General features: G+C 29.2%; 1 protein-coding gene and 1 long non-coding RNA gene across 9 annotated transcripts in view; one reads left to right on the forward strand and one right to left on the reverse strand.

The window, feature by feature from the left end:
* LOC123260105 (kin of IRRE-like protein 3) overlaps positions 1-23,833 on the forward strand; it is a 325,584-nt gene that overhangs the window by 36,810 nt on the left and 264,941 nt on the right. The gene's annotated exons all lie outside the window — the stretch shown is intronic.
* Positions 13,479-19,658, reverse strand: LOC123260108. The gene is made up of 3 exons (XR_006508400.1): positions 19,470-19,658; positions 18,645-18,648; positions 13,479-13,498 (listed from the first exon to the last, which is right to left on the reverse strand). It is a non-coding gene; the product is annotated as an uncharacterized LOC123260108 (long non-coding RNA).

Raw genomic sequence — 23,833 nt, forward strand, 5'->3', positions numbered from 1 at the left:
CCCACTAGAAAATGGGACACGTTAAAAAAGAAATGGTTTTCTGGTGAAAAAAATAAAGCCCAAAAATAAAAAAATGCTCTTTTTATTCTCTCCAGTTTATCTGCAGCGGCTAAGTATTTTAATTAAAATCCAAAATTCCATCTGTGCTCGAGTTACATTGATTTTCATTTCAAGCAATGATCCAAGTTATTGTTATGATTATTTAAAAACGAATTGTGTTGTTTGGGACAATATTTTTTTTTCTCTGTACAAGTTACAAAGTCTCGGCACTGATTTCTTATAGAGTTATTTTGAACACAAGTTCAAGACTAAAAAAAAAAAAATTCAGGTCAATTGATCAAGTCTTCCCAGAAATATAGTGGCTATACACGTGATCTGTAACGACAGGTTAACAGACTACAGCAAAAATATTTATTAAAATAAAGTTTTGTGGTAATAGTCTGCACAAAAAAACTTATAAGAATTTTTAGGTAAAATTATTATTATTGAGATAATCATAATAATATTGTCGTATTTTATTATTAGTCAATTTTATTTCAGTGCAGATTATCACTTTAATCCATCTTCATTAATTAAAGTGAATATGTCAATAAACAACACTTATAAAAATACACAAATCATTAAAATAAAGAGCTATTGATACCGACAATAAAATTTTACCACAAGCTATAAATAATCCGAGAAAAACTATTGAAACGATTATTTTCAAACACGTCAAATTGCAATTGTAGCTACTATCAAAGCAGCGGATAGAAATATGAAAAAAAAAAAAAAAAAAAAAAAAAACAAAAAACAAAACGAATATTTGACAAGTATTGATTCACAAATAAAACACATTTTAATTTACTGATGCTAAAAAAAAAAAAGTTATTGCTGCACAAACACCCGGGGAAAAACATATTACAATAATTATTCCGACCCTTTGCTGTATACGCTATCTTGTACTCTATGTGTACATGCTATTGCTGTGTATTTTGTTTGGATCAATGAGTAGTGAGTAAAAAGTTTTTAGTGTAGTGCTTCTGAATTACAACTGCTGCAGAAAAATAATAACAACGACAGCGAAAAGAAATAAAAAAACAAATGAGAGATGTGAAGAAAAGGGTGGATCTCATTATTGTCAACAGGGCGTCGTACGTGAATATCCAGACTATGGTCCATTTAATTTCTACTCTTCTACAAACATTCTCTCACCCTCAGAAGAGTAAGTGAGTTCTCTTTCTCTCAAACTCCGTGTCGCTCTTTCTGGCCTTCTTCCGCTTGTACTGTACAGTCTGTTCCTGTATAATGTTATACTATACAGTAGTCTAGTAGTAGTCCGCGGGTGCGGAGAAACCTCTCAAGAGGATGAATGAATGGGCGGAGAAGTGCAGATGGAAAACATAATATAACATTCCCATGAATGCAGCTTTCACAGATTGGACGTAAATAACAAACATTTAAACAACAATAACATAAATTTCTTTCTTGTCGCGGATTAAGATTAGATATTCTTATAAAATATTACTACTGAGTAATATCTCTCTTTAGTGCTTACAGTTGTAGGTATTTAGCAGGGTTATTATTATTCTCGTAAGAAAATTTTTTTATATGGTTGTATATGTTTATATATTTGTAGTAGGTCGGCTTCGATATGTTTGATGGCGTAAAGTATTATATAATAATACTAGTAACCTTGCAGTCACTATGTGACTGCCGGGACTTGTGAACTATAAATAAATAAAATTTTGCTTTATTAAATAATGACTTTTGTTAAATTGCACTGTACTTTTTTAAAGATATAAGCTCATCCCGATGTTACACTCATCAAAAGCTTTCATTTGAGTACCCACTTGCATTTTTAATATATTTTTCATATATACATATATATAATATATATATAAATGTATGAAAAATTGATGTGGGTACTCAAATGAAAGGTCTTGATGTGTGTAACATCGGGATGAGCTTATATCTTTAAAAATATCAATAATTCATAAGATACAAAGTCGTTTCTTAATTATGTCAAATTGCATTGTACTTTCTTAAATAATGACATTTTTAAAGATATGTTATGTCCAAGGGCGTTTAAGCGGTAGCGTAAACGGTGGAGGTTTGGACTAACGATTTAAAGAATACGCAACGGAGGTTTTAATTCCGTTGTTTAATTATTTATGTGGGACGTTTTCGACGGACGAATTTACCACCCCTTCGTTTGAGACTGATTACGGATTTTATTAAGAATAGATGTACTTACTCTTTGCAGGATTTTTAGTTATTACCGGATCCGTGATTCCGGGGCTGCTGTTAGCGCCTTTTCCTGGATTGGGGCCTTCTGATTGGTCCTTGTAGCGGATGGATTAGGATGGAATTGGGCTGCTTATTTTACGGGCTTCTTATTTTGTGAAATGAACTGATTTAAAACTGATTTCACTTTTATTTAGATTTATTTTTGTAAACGCCAAAACTTACACTTTCACAAATTCGGTTTTAACGTAATTTAATTTAATGAATTTTAATAATTTGATTGAGCTAACGTCCTCCAGTCCCCCGTAGGGTAAAGTGCGCAAAACTAGCTTTTAGGAAATTTTGAATAAACTTACTGGCCGAATTCTCGCCTGAGTGCAGGGCAAATTAGAACTTTGAGAATACGACTCTCTAAGATACTTAAAATTAATACGTGGCCTGCCGGTTAAACCGCGTCCAAACTTCCTTTAAGTGCGGTGCAAATTAAAGCAAAGGACTCTACAAGGCACGGGCCCGTCAGTTAAACGCGGAAGTCAAATTAACTAACAAAGACCTGGAGCGGTCTCCGTTTCTCGTTTTTAAATGCTCGCGGTGCTGAGTTTGCAGAAGTCCCCGCTAGTCAACCAGGAGTCACGTAGCTTATATTTTATTGTGGCTTTCGCGCATGGAGAAGTCTTCCATCTGCGTGGGTAATTTAAATTAAAAATAAAAATTTGCCGGTGGACTTAACAGATATAAGCTCAACCCGATGTTACACTCATCAAAAGCATTCATTTGAGTACTCACTTGCATTTTTGATATATTTTTCGTATATACATATATATAACATTTATAAATATATGAAAAATTGATGTGGGTACTCAAATGAAAGGTCTCAATGAGAGTAACATCGAGATGAGCTTATATCTTTAAAAATGTCAATAGTTCACGAGATACAAGGTAATTTCTTAATTATGTATATAGAGATAGAGCATTTTAGAATACAGCCTAAATACTTATCATCATAAATTAACTATTCTCTTAATAATATAGATTTTATGCTGGATATAAAAATATGTGACTTGTATAAATATTTCGATATTAATAACATCATTTTTATTTTTTATTTTTGCTTGAAAAATAATTTTTATGCAATTTATAGAGGAAACTGTCAGGTTGTTGGTTTATTCGTAGCTTCAACTAGTTCAGATTGAAGCTCCTATTTAAATACTCAAGTTTGTTGAATTTATTTCAAAAACTTAAACTTGTTCCAATGATAAAATGGTCGAGATTCGATGATAAAATTGGAATGCTCGCGATTTAAAAGTCTATAATATTTACTCCAAATGCTCTTGATATTCAAGACGAATAGTTGTGTTTACTTTACTGTTATGTATTGATCGTTCAATACAAATGAAATAACGTCACAGAAAAAAATCTTGGGAAGTGTGCAATAAATATTGAACTGTGCTTTTTATTTGTTCGATTTTTATGTTCTATTCCAATTTAGGGGAAGTTGATATGAGTGAAGATTCATTTTCAAAAGTAGGTCATCGCGAAGTATGAAGTGACGAAATTGCAGAGAACGATAATTACTTTTTTTTTTTTTTTTTAAAGATAAATTGTGAAAATTTTTCCCTCAAAAATTGAAAATTTTATTCTATCGAGGAACTTAAATGCCATTGGTTTTTAAATTAATTAATTACCAATTCACTTTTACTCAATAAAACATGGAAATTTAGGTTCACATACTTATAGAAAGATTTAGAACGGAGTACTAAACTAATTTAGTAACAAAATTTTTATTCATTTATTTGGGAGAAACAAATATTTTGTACTCATCAATATTATTTGTTACAGTTTAATAAATAATTTCTTTATATGAACAAAGTCTAATTACATGGAAATGAATATTTATTTCCACCAAATAATATTTAGTAACAGGTACTAAATATTTCTTTGGTAAGTATTATCGGCAGATGGCAATGCTTTAATTTCAATGTTTATGTGATACATAACCTATTCGCTGACTTAGATTATTTAATTCAGCTCGATTTTGGGAGATTTATCAAACTTTTGAAAACACACATACTCCCAATAAATGGCTTCTATTTTTGTCTTTTCTCAGTGGAGATTAGTTTACATTTTTCAATTAGTCTGTTATTGATATGTTAAAAACTTGTTTAATTTTAAATTTTATAAATGTCTCAAACAAAAAAATATAATTTAATGAGATTCTTTTCTTTATAATACCTTATATTTTTACTTAAAATTATTTATTTTAATTTTTTTGATTTATTTTAAGTTAAAAAGTTAGGTTACACGCTAAAATTAGTTAAAAAATTAATTTCTTTGTTACCAATAAACGATTTATTGAGTACCAATAAATCATTTGTTGTATACTACTAAATATTTATCTGGTGGAACTAAATAGGCTTTAATGAATGATTTAGTACCTATTACTAAATATTTGGTAATGAAAGCTTTTTTACTAAATCATTTAGTTTCTGTTACTCAATCTTATTAAATAGAACTAAATCCTTCTATCAGTGCAGTTTTAGAATAAATAAAAAATTAAGAATTTATGGTAATTTTTTTCTTATTTCTTTATGTGGCTGTTTATGGCTACATAAAAAAATTTATTTACAAGTATCTATAATTTTTAAATAAAAAAAATAAATTCGGCAGCTGTTTCACTTAAATAAAACAAAAAATTCCATTTTATTCAATAAAACAACAGCGTAATTCAATAATTTTTCAGTTTATCGATGTTCACAGGTGATAAAAACGTGATTTGAAATTCAGAATTGCGGCCGTATCCCATTCTCGCGAAATGACCATTTAATGACGGGAGATTTAGCAGAACAGGCATTATACTCGGACGTATAACTCATTGAATTTGTGGCTTTTTCATGTGAATAGAGGTATCTTCCCAGCGAGATTTAACGTATGTGCGATAAATTTTGTGAGGTGTTGTGAACGTGCGTGTTTACGAGTCTCGACCACCATTGTGCCAGTAACAGTTACGTACAGTAGCTAACTGCCTAAGCAAGAAGACATTCATCAGTCCGGTGTCACGATAATTTACTTTTTTTCCCCCAGCTTTTATATGGCCATACTTGCTGAAACTATCTCCACGTGCTGGTGTAAGTTACACATGTGTATAAGCAACGTGAGCCACATAAAAATGGTAACATCAATGGGATTTTCGTAAAAAATAGCACGACCAAAAAAACACCCGAAGAAACTAGGGTATCGGGTAAAGGATAAAACGCCTCGGCAATAAATTTCTCGGAAGTCCATTTGTCAGTAAAACAAATAAATTTATGTTCTTTATTGGGTGCCTTTTTTATAGCTATAAACCATGTTTTTATTTATTTTAGTACGTAAACCTATTTTTTTTTATGAAGTAAAATCATTTTTTTGGAAACATAATTCCAATTATGTTAACTAGCAACCTTGCAGTTACTATGTGACTTGTGAAATATAAATAAATAAAATTTTGCTTTATTGAATAATGACTTTTGTTAAATTGCTCTGTATTTTTTTAACTATTGACGTTTTTAAAGTTATAAGCTCATTCCGATCTTACACTCCTCAAGAGCTTTCATTTAAGTACCCACATGCTTTTTTGATATATTTTTCATATATTCATATATATAATATATATATAAATATATAAAAAATTGATGTAGGTACTCAAATAAAAGGTCTCGATGAGTGTAACATCGGGATGAGCTTATATCTTCAAAAATGTCAATAGTTCACGAGATACAGGCTCATTTCTTAATTATGCATCTAATTGTAAGACCAACACTTTAAATTAAAGTTTAAAAAAATTTCTCTCATTCATGTTTGATGAAAAAATTTAAAGGGGCTAATTTTTTCCCTTATTTCCTCGACAATTTATTTAACAGACAATTTTCTCAAAAAAAAAAAAAAAAAAAAAAAAAAAACAAAAAAAGAACAACTCGAATGAAATAGGTGTCAATAATTAAATTTTCACCTTACCGACAATAAATCGGGAAGTCAGAAACTTGAAGCGGTTATATTTACGGAAGAATGCGGGCTGGGAACTTGAATTTGGTTGTCTGTTGGTGTTGGCGTGGGCTAGATTTAAAGCAGCTTGTGCAAGGCCAGTTCTGGGATTATTTTTGGTTTCTCTCTTTTGGTTACGGTGAATTCCAAGCACGTACAAATTCGTGCTTCCCAACGTTTCTTATCGGCATCCCGAGCCACCCTCGTACCGCTTTTTTTTTTTCATTCTTTCTAGTTACACACATATATATATATATATATATATATATAAGGTACCTTACCTATCCCTATCCCTATTATTTTCTCTTTCTGCACTCGACTTGGTCTCAATCTAGCAACGTCTATTGAAGACTATACAGAGTTTAGAGTTTAGAGCTGGGTAAAAACTCAATATCTCCTATCACTTCTACTATTCTTATACGCAACTTATGGCCCTTTTAAACTTCTTTTGTATGCAATCGGTGCCCCAAGCGATATCAAAACGTGCTGTGATTTTTCAACAACTTTCGTTGGTGAGAAAACCAAAAGACTGAAAATTCATTTTCATTCATAAAATCCCCGTATTTACATTTAATGGAATTATACTTTATTATCACTTTTTTGAGCTGGTTCCTAAGGATGTTCTTTAATATTATATTACATATATTATATGAATTTTTCAACAGCTGTGCAACGCTGGTTTTTCCTTAAATAACCAAATTTCACTAGGAAAAATAAAAAAAATTAAATGACTCTGAATTTAAAGTAGTTTGTTAATATTAAGAATCTTCTACTTGCAAAAGATTTAGGTTCGATTCTCTGTTTAGGTTTCTTTAAATTGTTTTAGTAAAATTGCAAAATTTAAATTAAATATTCGACATAAAATTCTTTATCTCTAGATACATAGTTAAGAAATTACTTTGTATCTTGTGAACTATTGACATTTTTAAAGATATAAGCTCATCCCGATCTTACACTCATCAAGACCTTTCATTTGAGTACCCACATCAATTTTTCATATATTTTATATATTTATATATATAAATATATGAAAAATATATCAAAATGCATTTGGGTACTCAAATGAAAGCTCTTGATGAGTGTAACATCAGAATGAGCTTATATCTTTAAAAATATCAATAATTAAGAAATGACATTGTATCTTGTCAGCTGATGATATTTTTAAATATATAAGCTCATCTTGACATTACATTCATCGAGACCTTTCATTCGAGTACCCACATCAATTTTTCGTATATTTTATAGATTTATATATATGTATATATGAAAAATATATGAAAAATGCATGTGGGTACTCAAATGAAAGCTCTTGATGATTGTAACATCGGGATGAGCTTATATCTTTAAAATATATATTAAATAATTAAGAAATGACCTTGTATCTTGTGAACTATTGACATTTTTAAAGATATCAGCTCATACTGACATTACACTCATCGAGACCTTTTATTTAAGTACCCACATCAATTTTTCATATATTTTATATATTTATATATATTATATATATGTATATACGAAAAATATATCAAAAATGCATGTGGGTACTGAAATGAAAGCTCTTGATGAGTGTAACACCAGGATGAGCTTATATCTTTAAAAACGTCAATAGTTAAAAAAGTACAGTGCAATTTATTAAAAGTCATATTTTAATAAAGCAAAATTTTATTTATATATTTTTCACAAGCCATGGCAGTCACATAGTGATTGCAAGGTTGATAGTTTTAATTAATTAATTAAAACTGTATTTAGTATGCCAATATCTAAGTAATTAATAAATATTTTACACAATAAACTTCGCCAACATCACTTGACAACACGATAATTACAAATAAAAGCGCCTTACAGTCTCAGTGACTACGTGACTATCAAAATATGGCTGCTCAGCGATACGATCACCCCTCGGAGTACTTTGAAAAAAAATTTGAGCAATCTTCTAGTCGTTTAAAAGTAATTAATATGCTCCACAGCACTGAAATAAATCAAATAATAAAATATTATATAATCGTCTTTTCATAAAAAAAATTACATTCAAACTTGAAATGATGAAAAAATGTCACTGCAACGGATTGAATAATATTTTTCACTCCTTAGCGGTGATAAAAACAAAGAATATGTTTTATTTTGATTTGATTCTTAGATATCTTAACTGAAAAAAAAATATTTATCATAATCAAACAAGTATTTAAATTTAAAATTCCCAATGCGACTATAAATCAACAAGGGTATTTAAATTTGAACAATTGGAGGAGGAAAAGAAATACCCTGAGGAAAAGTTCGAGCGTACTGGAAGGAAAAAAGGAAAATACCGAGGGTGAAAACTGTCTGAGTAAGGAAATGGATACGAAATTGTGAGCACGATTTCTGTTTGAGATTGCCCGACAAAACGGAACGAGGAACAAATCGTATGCCGTGAGCACACGTGGCTATCATACAATCTTGAGTTACGATCACACATTAGTCCGGCTGCTCGTGTGTATACTGTATTATATTATATGTGTAGAAGAAATAAGTGTGTAAGCAAGAAACCAGCGAATAACTTTATATATCCCTTCGCTGCTACATTATTTTCTATCCGCGAATAAATATCAAGCTTGTATAGAAAACCGGAAAACTACCGGTAGATATACTATTTTTTTTTTTTTCAAAATTTATTAGCATCAAATTATGGCGCTTTTAATGTACAAGGAGAAAAAAATTTTGCTATAGGAACTCTATAGTAGTTAGTTAGTTGTAATAAGTTCCAGTAGGTTAACGTATTCTTATAGTAACAATACCGTTTGGCTCCTGCAACTCTACATCGTTGAGCTCTGAGAGCTAAACGTTATTTACCTCTCGCAACTCTACAGAATCGTTCTGAGACTATAACAAATTTTTCGAAGTCTGCTTAATAATTTTTTTTTACGATTTAGCATTGATAATTTAATAAATACATGCGGCAGAATGAATTTATATTGCCAACAATAATTGTATATGACAAATAAAAATAGTATTATAATAGAAATAAAATAATAATAGAACTTATATTACAAACAAAAATTATTTGTAAAATAAAAATATGGTCGTCACAAAATTATCTTATTTTCTTAATTATATCAATAAATATTGGACATAAAATCACTACCGTATATGCACAAGAAAAGATAAATAAACGAAAGCAAATTTTATTTTGTGTTAAATGGGATTTTTTTAATGTATTCCGATAACTTATCACTTATCACAATATATTCAACTAATAAATTAAATTAACAGTCACTGCAAATGAACCTTGAAAAACCATAAATACAAAACTGTTCTAACGAAATTCAATTTGACAAAAAAAAAAACCTATTTCCTTAAATAAATAAATTGGGAACTTAATTTTCCTCATATATTTTTAATAATATAGATTAGTAATAAAATAATTCTGTTTGGCATTTTAGAAGGTTATGAAATATGTCAGCGCAATCCACTACTGCGCAACGTAGAGCGCTCTCAACTCTACCGTTTGGCTCTGAGAACAATCCCGTAGAGCTCTGAGAGCTCAACAACATTGAGTTATTAGAACTAAATAACATTTTGTTACTGTAACTCTACAACGAACTGTAAACTGTGTATAGTTAGGGTAACTCTACAGTTACGTTACCAGAACGAAATTTTTTTTTCCGTGTAGCTGAGTTAAAAAATACATTTGTTATCTTTATTTTTTCTGACCTTAAATTAAACCACAAACTTTCTGACCCTGTTCATCATAATTACCTTTCTTATTTATTATTTAGTTCAAGCTTTGTCACTCTTAGTTCCAAAAATAGAGTCGGTATGTTGTGACCTAAGATCCTTAACGTCGAACCCTACTCTCAATTTGTGACACAATTCTCCCTTATTTAATAGAATCGAGAAAGATATCAAGCATCGAGTAAATAAAAAATGCATTTCCGAGAAAACATGACGAAGTGCTGATTTAACGTTACTTACCATTTTTAAATTAAAGATTCAATTTTATAATAGTACTGTAAATAAAGGTTATACAACCGTCTTATTAGGTGATCAGTTATCGAGTTTATTTTCAATTTTTATTACATAATAAAAAAATAATACGCAGAAATACTTTTGTTATGATGTTTTTTGAGGATCAACTATTAACAACTTTTGTGTATAGTGAATAATAAAACTTTTATATGTACACGCTAATTGGTTATTTATTTTTTATTATTTAAAATTTAGGAAGCAATAAAAAACATCGCTGTTTAATTGTGAAGTTAAAATAACAATTAAATGAAACACGGAAAATTCATTTTAATTATTACAGGTAAATTTACATTCGTTGTCCGAAAATTTTTTATAAATTTTTAGATACACTGAAATTGAACAGTACTTGGATTGAAGAGATCCAAGTACCCTCCTAGGGTAAAGAATGTCTATAAAAAAATAATACGTAGAAATACTTTTGTTATACATCTTAAAATTAATTTTTAAATTAATTAACAACAATTTTTTTTATGATAAAAATTTTAAACATTTTCCAGAATGTGTTGTTAAAATTATTTTCTCCATATATAACTTTTTGATCAAGAGTAGTTTTAAAAATCTCCGACAGAGGGCGCAATATTGTTAAATCTTCTCGTGAACAGAGAGCTAGATTTATCATATTAAAGAGATCCAAGTACCCTTCTAGGGTAAAGAATGTCTATAAAAAGATAATACGTAGAAATACTTTTGTTATCCATCTTAGAATTAATTTTTAAATTAATTAACAACATTTTTGAGGAAATTTCCGAAAAATTTACTCATTTAATAATTATTAACATTTAATTGACTAATAAAAAATATAGCACTCTGAATTACCGGTATACACTTGACAACACCGCAAGAGTTCCCTAACCTTAAAATTTATTTATGTTTACTGTCTAACTAAAATTACTAAGATCTTGTAGCATTTAAAAAACCGCAGTTACTTATGCGCCGGGTAACTGCGCAAGCGGTGTTGCCAAGTCAAATACAAGACTTTAAAGAACGCAAGTTTCGAGTGATTTTTCATAGAAAATATAAAATATCTCCGTAATACGTTCGGAAAGCTACTTTTTTTATTGTTTTCATCGAAAGCTTATTATTGTTTCAATCAAATTCAGTGAAAATAAAATTTTTTTTAAATCGTTAATTGCATTAAATTCTTAACCAAATACACGGTTAGTGGAATCTCTATTTATCTACATGTAAAAATTACAATTTTCAAACCTAATTATTTGATTAAATACCCCGGGAACCTACTGTTTTTTAATTTTTTTATTAATTATTAGGCTATGTAGATTGAATTTACAAATTTTCAGGAAGTTTTAAAAATTTGACTACTTTGCGTGGATCTCCTTAAGAGATAAAAATTTATATTGCGTAATTTTTTCAGGCGAAAAATGTCTCTTGAATAGAATTTTTTTTTAGCGCAGTGATTTAGTTAATGAAAGAAAAATAAATTTTTTTTCATCGTATGCTTTGTACTAAAAATTACCTTGCGAACTTTCCAGCCGTAGGTCATTAATTTAGAAACAACAACGAAATTTTTTTGGCTGAACTCAGCGGGTTTTTATTTAAATTTAGATTCAATATATAAAGTTTTATGAATGATTTATCCGCGAGCGGTAATTGGATATATTTTTCAATTTTGGCTGCCGCGAATAGATTAAATAAATCTAAATAAATGGAAAAAGTAAAGTTAAGTTGTTGATAGTGATTGATAGTCTTCTTGTTGTCTCTTTCAAGATAGTATTATACAACGACAGCACAGAAATAAGGCTATAAAAGATGAAAAGTAAATAAAAGTATTTTCCTTGTTCTGGCTATGTGCCTTTTTTCCAAAGCATATACATCACAAATAAAAAAAAATAGTAATGGTAGATATAGACCCTTATAGTTTGATATAATATGAATATCTATATTTATAGACGGATAATAAAAAGTTGCCCTGAAATCTTGGATTTGTTTTATCAGTTCCATGCCTATCATCCATCGTTCCTCCAATTCGCCCATTTTCTTCCTATATATAGCTTAACTTTATCACGCGCAAAAGCGAAAAACTTATTAAAAGTTATTGAACTATTTTGCTGCGTAACTCAAATCATTTGAAGATCATTCGAGAAAATAAACTTTTTCTATGAACTTTCTTGCTATTTTTATAGCGCTTTTCTCATTCTTACTTTTATTATACTTACTTACATATATATATTTTATATTTTTATTACAACTTATATGACCCGCAAATACAAGACATTTTCTTCATCTGCACTCGGGAAATAACTGAGCTAACCGGTATTCATTTTATTTCTACCTCGAAATATGGTTATACCGCTTATATACATGTATATATTTATGTATGAGTGATGTCTGCTTGAGTTGCACTGAGAAATTCTCAGCAAAGCAACATACAAGCTCTCATCATGAAACATGCTGGAAACAAGAAAAATAAAACGAAAATGTATGTGCAAATAACATAAATATGAATATATATTACCTCGACTCTGCAAGCAAATTTTATATATTCTCAAGATTTTACAGATTTTACTCTATTATTTCATGGTGTAATTATAAATATTCATTTTTATTGTTAGAAATTTTTTTATTTTATTTTACTAACAATTATTGATTTTGGAAAAAATTTTTTGTCTTTAAAATTTAATGGACTAATTTTGAACTTTAAGAGAAGTTTTTAAAAATTATCAAATCAAAACAATTTAAAAAATGATCAAATTTTGTTCGGAATTTATTTTTTTTAATCATTATTTAAGCACAAAATTTTATTCTCAATTTTTTATTCAAAAAATTTCAAACTAGTCCAGATTTTACTCTATTATTTCATGGTGCAATTATAAATATTCATTTTTATTGTTAGAAATTTTTCAACAATTCTTTTTAGATTTTATTTTGATAACAATTATTGATTTTGGAGGAAAATTTAATATCTTTAAAATTTAATGGACTAATTTTGAACTTTAAAAGAAGTTTTTAAAAATTATCAAATCAAAACAATTTAAAAAATGATCAAATTTTGTTCGGAATTTATTTTTTTTAATCATTATTTAAGCACAAAATTTTATCCTCAATTTTTTATTCAAAAAATTTTAAACTATTCCACAAGTAAATTTTATATATTCTCAAGATTTTCCAAATTTTACTCTATTATTTCATGGTGAAATTATAAATATTCATTTTTATTGTTAGAAATTTTCAAACAATTCTTTTTAAATTTTATTTTAATAAAAATTATTGACTTTGGAGAAAAATTTTTTGTCTTCAAAATTTAATAGACTAATTTTGAACTTTAAAAGAAGTTTTTAAAAATTATCAAATCAAAACAATTTAAAAAAATTATCAAATTTTGTTCGGAATTAAGCGCAAAATTTTATCTCCAAAAAATTTCAAATTAGTTCTAAAATTTACTGTTATTAAAATTGTTATTCTTTTAATAAAATCCTCCAATAAAAAAAATTATCCGAACTCTACTTCCAATTCGATTATTCCATTGCCGAGCTCAAAAATTTCCCATCCTTCCATTTCTAAAAAATAGTCTCAGTCATAAAAAAAAAAAATATACGTTTCGGCAATACTTTAACGACTGGGCTTATAACTCAACACGATTTTTTATATCACCAGATACATTTTTAAAGCTAATAAATAGTGTATTTTATTTTCGATTCACAACAATCGCAATCGAATCGAACAGAGCACATTCTCGTTAAATCTAAAAGCGAGCATAAACCATCTGTTAAATGATCGCTAAGGTTATGGTGTTATAAAAGATGCAAACGTACAAACTGCCCATAAACTTTAACTTTTTTTCTCGCTGGCGAGTGTTCTATAAAAAAAATGGAAGAAATATCGGGCAATGCTTAACATTTAATTGAGATCATCTCCATACATTTATTTCCCTTAAAGGCTATTTATTTAGCATAAAAATGTCGTTACTTGAAAAACAAAACAAAACCCTTTTTATTTATCTATCTTAATGTTTACTCTCTCTACTCCAGAGAGTACCATGAGGTCTTTTTTTTAACTTATAATTTAAAAAAAGTTTACTTTGTCATTGTTGATTCGTTTTATTCCTGGTCCATTGTATGGTCACAAGTATTGCAATAAAAAATGAAAGAGACCAAGAAAAAGACAAGTGCTGTCAAGAGCACACATAAACTTTAAGAACTACACATAATAGCTGAATTGTACTCGGTACAATATTCAGTATATTCCTCTGTATACAGTAAAGAAAATAACTTGGTACAAGCAAATATTTTTCTTCAAAATTTTAGTATTCTTTCGAATTATTTACATCTTTTAATTAAAGAAATCATTACACTTTAATGAATAAATTGTAACTCTTGAGTCAAGATACACTGATAGAAGGATTTAGTACACTGATAAAAAAATTGACTTGACTCAAGAGTCAAACTCTTGAACCAAGAATTCCATTTTGAAGAAAATGATTTTCTTGAGTCAAGAGAATAAATTCTTGACTCAAGAAAATTTTCTTAGACCAAGAATAATTTCTTAGCTCAAGAATTTATTCTCTTGACTCAAGAAAATCATTTTCTTCAAAATGGTATTCTTGGTTCAAGAGTTTGGGTCTTGAGTCAAGTCAATTTTTTTATCAGTGTACGGAGTACTAAACTGATTTAGTAACAAAATTTTTATTAATTTATTTGGGAGAAACAAATATTTTGTACCCACCAATATTATTTGTTACAGTTTAATAAATGATTTCTTTATATGAACAAAGCCTTATCACATGGAAATAAATATTTATTTCCACCAAATAATATTTAGTAACAGGTACTAAATATTTCTCTGATAAGTATTGTCGGTAGATGGCAATGCTTTAATTTCAATGTTTATGTGATACATAACCTATTCACTGACTTAGATTATTTTATCCAGCTCGATTTTGGGAGATTTATCAAACTTTTGAAAACACACATACTCCCAATGAATGGCTTCTATTTATGTCTTTTCTCAGTGGAGTTTAGTTTACATTTTTCAATTAGTCTATTATTGATATGTTAAAAACTTGTTTAATTTTTAATTTTATAAATGTCTCAAACAAAAAAATATAATTTAATGAGATTCTTTTCTTAATAATACCTTATATTTTTACTTAAAATTATTTATTTGAATTATTTTGATTTATTTTAAGTTAAAAAGTTAGGTTACACGCTAAAATTAGTTAAAAAATTAATTTCTTTAATACCAATAAACGATTTATTGAGTACCAATAAATCATTTGTTAAATACTACTAAACATTTATTTGGTAGAACTAAATAGGCTTTAATAAATGATTTGGTACCTAATTACTAAATAGTTGGTAATGAAAGGTTTATTACTAAATCATTTAGTATCTGTTACTAAATCTTATTAAATAGAACTAAATTCTTCTATCAGTGTTTACATTTTTGAATTTGTCTATTATTGATATGTTAAAAACTTGTTTAATTTTAAATTTTATAAATGTCTCAAACAAAAAAATATAATTTAATGAGATTCTTTTCTTCATAATACCTCATATTTTTACTTAAAATTATTTATTTGAATTATTCTGATTTATTTTAAGTTAAAAAGTTAGGTTACACGCTAAAATTAGTTAAAAAATTAATTTCTTTGATACCAACAAACGATTTATTGAGTAGCAATAAATCATTTGTTAAATACTACTAAATATTTATTTGGTGTAACTGAATGGGCTTTAACCCTTCGTCACTCGCGCCATGAGCAGATCGCCGCCTAACAACTATTCAACCTATAGAGACTCACTATAGTGCGAGCGAGAAACTAAAAAAGACGCGAGTGACGAAGGGTTAATAAATAATTTAGTACCTAATTACTAAATATTTGGCAATTAAAGGTTTGTTAATAAATCATTTAGTATCTGTTACTAAATCTTATTAAATAAAACTAAATCCTTCTATTAGTATAGAAAAAATCTCCATTCAAAAATTGTCTTAGAGACGGAAAATTGCGTTGAATGCCCTCACGCATATCAAAATTTTCTTTTCTGTGTACTTGGATACAGACATTGTACTTTATTGGACCTACATGTTATTGTTCAGAGTTTAGAAGAAATTATTATGCGAAAAGGTAGAATAAGAAGGAAAACAGAAGCTTCGATTCTTGAAAAGATCGATAATACGCACTGAATATCCCACACTGACAATATAAAACACGACAATACAACCTGCAACCGACAGAACTTTCTCTTTATACTACATACTGTACTGATTACGTAATGGCTTAACATACATGCTGGTGAAGTAAAGTAAAAGCCGGAGCAAAAGCTAAAGCAAAAGCAAACCCTCGACATTCGAGGGTCACATTAACCCATTGCTCTATGTTACTTCGTGTCATGTGACTCATGACTTATGACCTTTTTTTATTTTCTCTTGCAGAAATTCGCGGTCTCAATTAACGCTTTAGATCTGTTTTTTATCCTTTGTGAAATTGTAGTGTATGGAAAAAATTTTTGCACTTATGTGTGGAGAAAATTTAGTTCGCTTGCTTTGAAAAACTTCTTTTTTAAATAATGTTTTTTTATATAAAATTTATTACAATTTTTTTACGAAATTTTCAACTTCAAATATTATTAAAATATTATTATTTTAAATAAATAGTTAAAAAAATTGATGAACTATTTAATTATACATATGAATTTTTTACTTCAATAGGATTAGAAAAAAAAGTTTATTAATTAGCAAAAAAAAGCGGATAATAATTTGTTGAACGTCCAGAAATTTAAAAGAATAAATGTATAGACTCGAAAAAAAATTTTCTTATCGTAGGATGTAATTTACGTAAAAAAAGTGTAGGTGGGATTTGCCTCTCGAGAAAAAGAAAATCCCACGTTACTTTATGTAGCTATCCAATTACTTGAAAAGTACCGTAGGGGAGGATCGAAAATAAAATAAAAGTGAGCAAAGAGGAAAAAAACGCAAACGAGCCACGTGCTGATAAGTACAAGACTTTTCTGGGCCATAAAATAAATTTAAACTAATAACCATTGATTCGCTGTAATTTACTCTGTATTTAGAGTTTAGAGCTTAAATCGTCGTAATTAAAAATAATTATTCTATTTGAAATCAACTGGTTATTTTAATCGCTGCTAGTCTTTATTTAACTTGGTTCATTTTTTGACTGAGTATAAAATATGGGGTAGAGTTTATCATACTAGCAAAAATATGACCCGAAATATTATTATATGTTGTCTGTAGTGCGTTGTTTAGAGATCAATAGATGAGTGCTTTGTACTGCTGAGTCCCTGGTGGATGGTCGAGCTATCTCTTCAAGGACGAGCTTTTATAGGGTCGTGTGTTATACGCGCTTTGTCCGAACTGTGCCCAATATCGCTCCAAGGACGAAAATTGGGGAAAGTTACTTCTATTCTGACTGGATTTGCCAATCTTTGGGTAACTCCCGAGAGTAAACTTATGTATGGTACTGTTATGCCAGATAGTGAGGTCTTGTATGTATATAAATATACATTCTAGTAATCGTAATTGTTCAGACGAATAACATAAATTATTATGATTAAGTTATTAGTATTGCAAAAGTTTGAAATCAAAATTTCCTGCTGTATTAACGATAAAAAAAAATGTCCAAGAGCTTTTTTTGTAAAAAATAAAATTTCATCTTTATTTCTTTAATTATATATAATGGTCAAACGTAGATAGGAAATTTTTTCACGGGTTTAATTCGGTTATAATAATTATATTTTTGTCTAATAAGCATGCTAACGTCCGTTAATTTAAACATCAGCCATAAGAGCGTTCGTGAAAACGTAAAAATAGTATACAAGATATGTTTAATTTAATTACAAGGTAATTTAAGATAAGCAGCAATGTTAAAACTTGCAATATAAATGAATAACTAGCAGGAATTTTCATAAACAGCTTGAAACCGCAAAATGAAACCTGAGAAATGTTGTGAAAGATTTAAAAAACAATTTGTGTTATTTCTGTATTAATTATTAATTACGAATTGAATTACGTTTCTCAATATAGGACAGTATAAAACTAATTTTATCTGGAAAAAAAAAACGTTAGTTAAAAACTTTACCGCCGGATATTAAAAGATAAAATTTTTCAATATTTAATCATTTTTTCACTCAATCGTTAATTCTCTCCCTTTATTAATTCACCTGTCACCTAAAACTTTTCAGATAAAATAAAATCCCTCGGAAAATTCAATTTTTTCAATCGGTTTTCACTAAAAATAATAAAAATTAATCTGCACTAAACTAAAAAGTAAAAATCAATTTTTATACCGACGCAATCCGATGTACAATATATCATATTACTAATTCTCATATCTCAATTTACAAATTGTTTCCGTGCATAGAAAATTGGATTGCACTAATTGCGGGGAGAAATATTTATCCTCCAGGCGGGCATAATAATACTGCACTATTTCTATTACTATTACTATTACTATTACTATTACTATTATAAATACACACTGGTCATAGGTATGTTGAGGAATAATAGTATCAAGCAATAGAACTTATAGAATCGATACTTCTAATAGGGTCATACCGGTCATAGATGTGCCCCTATTGGATTCTGCACATTCTGATCACGAGTGAAACTAATAATACGTTTAGCTCTCACGGAAAAAATTTTATGATGGTACAACATTTACGACTCTAAACTATAGTTACATTTTTACCACAAAGAGGTTATTGCATTGTACAAAAAACATAATACTATATCTAATATGTACAATTACTACTACAAGGTTTAACTTGTAATGCTAACAATTATGTATGTTTATCCTGTAAAATTAGTCATAATTTTATTCTGATCGGAAAACTAGAATAAATACATAGTATTTAAATTTCAGAAAACTTAAGTTTTGTCCCCAAAATATTTCATCATCACTCAAATAGAAAAAATCTTAATTTCAAATAAAATACTTAATCTATCATAAAAAAATAATTATTTACATACTAGCAATCTTGCAGTCACTATGTGAACTATGAATAAATAAAATTTTGCTTTCTTAAATGATGTTTATTAAATTGCACTGTACTTTTTTAACTATTGACGTTTTTAAAAATATAAGTTCATCCCGATGATACATTCATCAAGAGCTTTTATTTGAGTACCCACATGCATTTTTATATATTTTTCATATCGCGTTATAGATGCCATAAGGGCGTATAAAAATTTTATACGCCCTTATGGCATCCGGGAACCATAAGGGCGTATAAAATTTTTTTTTTTACATTTCTGCACATTTCGGACAAAAATACATCGATTCCCGGAAAAAAATTTTTTTATACGTCCTTATGGCTCTCGGGATCCACCTCGGATGCCATAAGGGCGTATCAAAAAATTTTTTTTTGAGAACCGACGTATTTTTTCATGAAATGTGCAGAAATGCAAAAAAAAATTTTTTTCCATATAAAAATTTTTTTGGACTTAGGAAAAAAAACAGAATTTTTATTATACGCCCGTATGGTATCCGATGTGGGCCCCTGGGAGCCACAAAGGCGTATAAAATATTTTTTTTGCTTTTGTGCACATTTCGGACGAAACTACGTTGATTCTAAAAAAAAAATTTTTTTTATACGCCCTTATGGCTCCCGGGACCCACCTCGGATGCTATAAGGGCGTATCAAAACAATTTTTTTTTTGGGAATCGACGTATTTTTGTATAAAACGTGCAGAAATGCAAAATAAAATTTTTCTCCTAACTAAAAATTTTCTTGGATTTAGAAGAAAAAACAGAATTTTTATTATACGCCCTTATGGCATCCGAGGTCGGTCCCGGGAGCCATAAGGGCGTATAAATTTTTTTTTTGCATTTCTGTACATTTCGGACGTAACTACGTTGATTCCCGAAAAAAAAATTTTTATACGCCCTTATGGCTTTTCACCGGGACTTTTTGCCGGTATACGCCCTTATGGCATCTGGAACGCGATATATACATATATATATAAATATATTTGTATTTTACACTGATTATAATGTATAATTATGATGGTCCTGAGGGAGCTAAGGCTCTAGGGTCAATAAAGTTTATTATCTATCTATCTATCTATCTATATGAAAAAATGATGTGGGTACTTAAATGAAAGGTCTTGATAAGTGTAACATCGGGATGAGGTTATATCTTTAAAAATGTCAATAGTTCACAAGATACAAGGCCATTTCTAAATTATGTATCTAAAAATAGAGTATTTTTGAATGCAGCCTAAATACTTATCATCATAAATTGATTATTGGTGAGAATTATATGAAACATTAAACTCTTAATAATATAAATTCAGAAAAATTCAACTCCATTTATGCCGAGTAATAAAAATCAATATCAATTACCACGAAGTAATTTTCATTAGAAGCCGTAGTAAATGAATTCCTCTTTCAGTAGTAGCATTTACAACTCATTTTCCTTCATTCATAATCACTCCTTTCTATTTGTATCTTATTATTAGTCTAGGTTGGTTAGCTTGCAAGCAACGGCTGATTTCGGTATCCAAAAGTGCAGGCTTTGAAGATTCGAGCAAAAAAACTAGTGAATGGATGGATGCTTCGCTGAATTCGGTAGAATAGGAAAAGGGTGTAAATAGAAAGAGAAAGTAGGTGGAAGAGAGTGAACGACTACTACTGGCAGTTCATGGTTATAGTTAAGTATAGTGTATAAGAGCAGAGTAATATAGGTGCAGGTGATATATATTTATAGGTGTGTGAGGCATTTGAAACCAACTGGCCTTGCAGCCGATTTTAGGGTTGGTACTCTTGCTTCTAATGCCACTGTAGCTCAAACCCGTAGGCATTTCGCTCGTTGAGTTCTCTTGAATACTTTATGTACCATCTACATCCACATCCACATCCACGCACACACACACACATACACACACACACACACACATGAGCACAGAAATTTATATGAATTCATAACTGCCGCCGATACGATGTACAATATACACTCTCCTGTATGCTGAACGTTGCTTTGCATTTTCTATTATATTTATACATATAAAATATAATATATATGAAGCAGCAAAATTTTCTATGATACATATATACGAGAGTTTTGAGATTTTCCGCGTAGCATTTAGCTGCATAAGTTGTCCTGTATCGCGTGAAGAACGTAAACGAGTTTGAAAAAATTCAGAGCGTCTTCTATTCCGTCGACGTCTTTTGGAGCCTGCTCTGGTTCTTGAGGCAACTTTTAGTCGCGTATGACGTCACTGAAGGGAGGAAAAACTTTTTAAATTTTCGTTGAGCTATATTTTAGTTTTAGTTCTGTTTCATTTCATTTTATTTTATGTTTTCAGCGTTTTTTTTTTTTTTTTTTTTTTTTTAAACATTTCAGAGACATACATTTCTATCGATCATACTTTATTTAACTTGTATATTTGATATTCATAAAATGTTAGCAGGCGGAATGCTCCTGACCCCAAATATCTATTTGAAACGGAAACAGGGATAATTATAAATTATATACTTTTACGTTCAAATAAGATGATGAAATTGAAATAAATTTCCTTTTTGGTTATTTATATGCAAATCTGATCAATATTCTTATTTTATCGAGGTTAATTTTATTTCGGAAATACCTGTAGGCTAATTTTATGCTGACGTGACATTGATGCATTTCGCGGACACGGAAATTTACAAAGTAGGGTGCAATAATTAATTAATTAATTAATTAATTAATTAATTAGAGTAATGAATGAAAAGAGAAAGGAAGTATGGTGGGACTTTTTTGCGGGAGTAATTAATGTGGGTTGATAGCATTAGGCAGCATTAAACTCATGTTACCGAGTAGAGGTATCTAATATGGCTTGTTGACAGCGAATATATGGACTCCCTTAATTTACTGTTATCGCGACATTGTTATGGCTTTCATATGAGTATTAAATCATTTTATTATGACGTTATTTTGATAAAAGTTAAATTATTCACCATTTTCCTGAAAAATTTCCGCGTATTTTTTAATTATTGAAATTTATAACCAACTACTAATTTTAAAACATTAACTCATCTCATCAAACCGTATAAAAACCAATAAAAATAACACTAAATCGTAATGGCAAAACAATAATCCCGTAAGAAGCAATTAAGGTGTCCCTAATTCGAGGATTGACAATAAATTATCTTGGGACGAAGTGTGAGAGTTGTAGACCTGTGACGTACAATTCATGACAAAGGGCATTATCTACACAAAGCAGCGCCAGAAAGTAGGGGACAGTTGGACGTCTATTATACCTACCTCCTCTATTACATTTTCAGATTAGAACACAAATCTGTCATTATCTCCTCGCAGCTTATAATTTTTAACAAACAAAAATAACATTCTTGGACAATATATAACATAAAAATCCATTTATTTACTGCTGTCACTTATTTACACAATTGCTTTTATCGATAAAAATGATCTATATACAACTTGATACATTAATTTTTTATCTAAATACAATAGAATAGTACATCAAATTTATATTTACAAATATATATTATATTTAAAAATCCTTCATCAATGCTTTAAGTGATCGATAGGTGAGTTTATCTCTTGAATCCTTGATATTCTTCAGCAGCAAGTTAATCATTTTCTCGTTCTTGCTCCGTAAGGCGATTTGCAGCGGCGAGTCTCCAAAATTGTCCTTGTTGGTCGAAACAATTTTAACATCAGCTCCGTAATTGACTAGAACTTTTGTTATTTTGTAGCAATTGTCTTCAACGGCGATGTGAAGAGGAGTAAAATCCCGGTTCTGGGAATCACGCGCACTAAGATCGGCACCAGCTTTAGCCAATTTTTTTATTAATTTATACTTCTGCATCTTCACTGCTTGATGCAGCGCGGTTCCCCATAATTTGCTTTTTTGGTTAATGTCGACACCTTGGCTCAGAAGATGCTCAATAAACTGTTGATCATCGAAAAAGATGGCTAATTGTAGCATTGGTATTTCACACATTTTGTAGTATAGAGTTGTATTCTCGCCCATTATTCCCTTTATTATGCTGGTACGAATCACTTGGTAGGTTACGATTATAGGTGATGTTAGATCGGCTTCCATTTTTTACTTATTTTAGATAATAAATAGTTTCACTTCTTGTTTACATCAAACTTCACTGATGAACTAACGCACATTGATCCTTCAACAACAAATATTAGACTGAGTACGCGTCGCAGTATACATTCAAAATATTATGGGTCTATTTTTCTTTTCCCCACTACTTAGCTTGCCTCAAACTGTATTTTCATCCCTACTGCGTGAATGCTTATGCAGACTGTTGTTGTTTCAGTCATGACATCTGGCGGAGAAGTGCTTAAGAGTGGTTCCCGCATGAAAAAGCTATATATCCTTCATCATATACAAAAAATTATATTTTACATATATAAAAATATATGTGATTATATAAGCACCCATATGCAAAATTTTGCCGTTTCATATATACAATAATGATATATGTAGTATTATGTATTGATGTTATAATCATAACATATATTTCAATTATATTTTCAGCTATATATGATTAAATATATCGTACATATTATAATCAACACTATATTATAAATAGTATAAGAACAATGTATTTTTCAGTATAATTTAAAATATACTTAAAATTATATGTTCA

Source organism: Cotesia glomerata, linkage group LG2 (genome assembly GCF_020080835.1).
Source record: "Cotesia glomerata isolate CgM1 linkage group LG2, MPM_Cglom_v2.3, whole genome shotgun sequence".
In the NCBI taxonomy this organism is placed as follows: Eukaryota; Metazoa; Arthropoda; class Insecta; order Hymenoptera; family Braconidae; genus Cotesia; species Cotesia glomerata.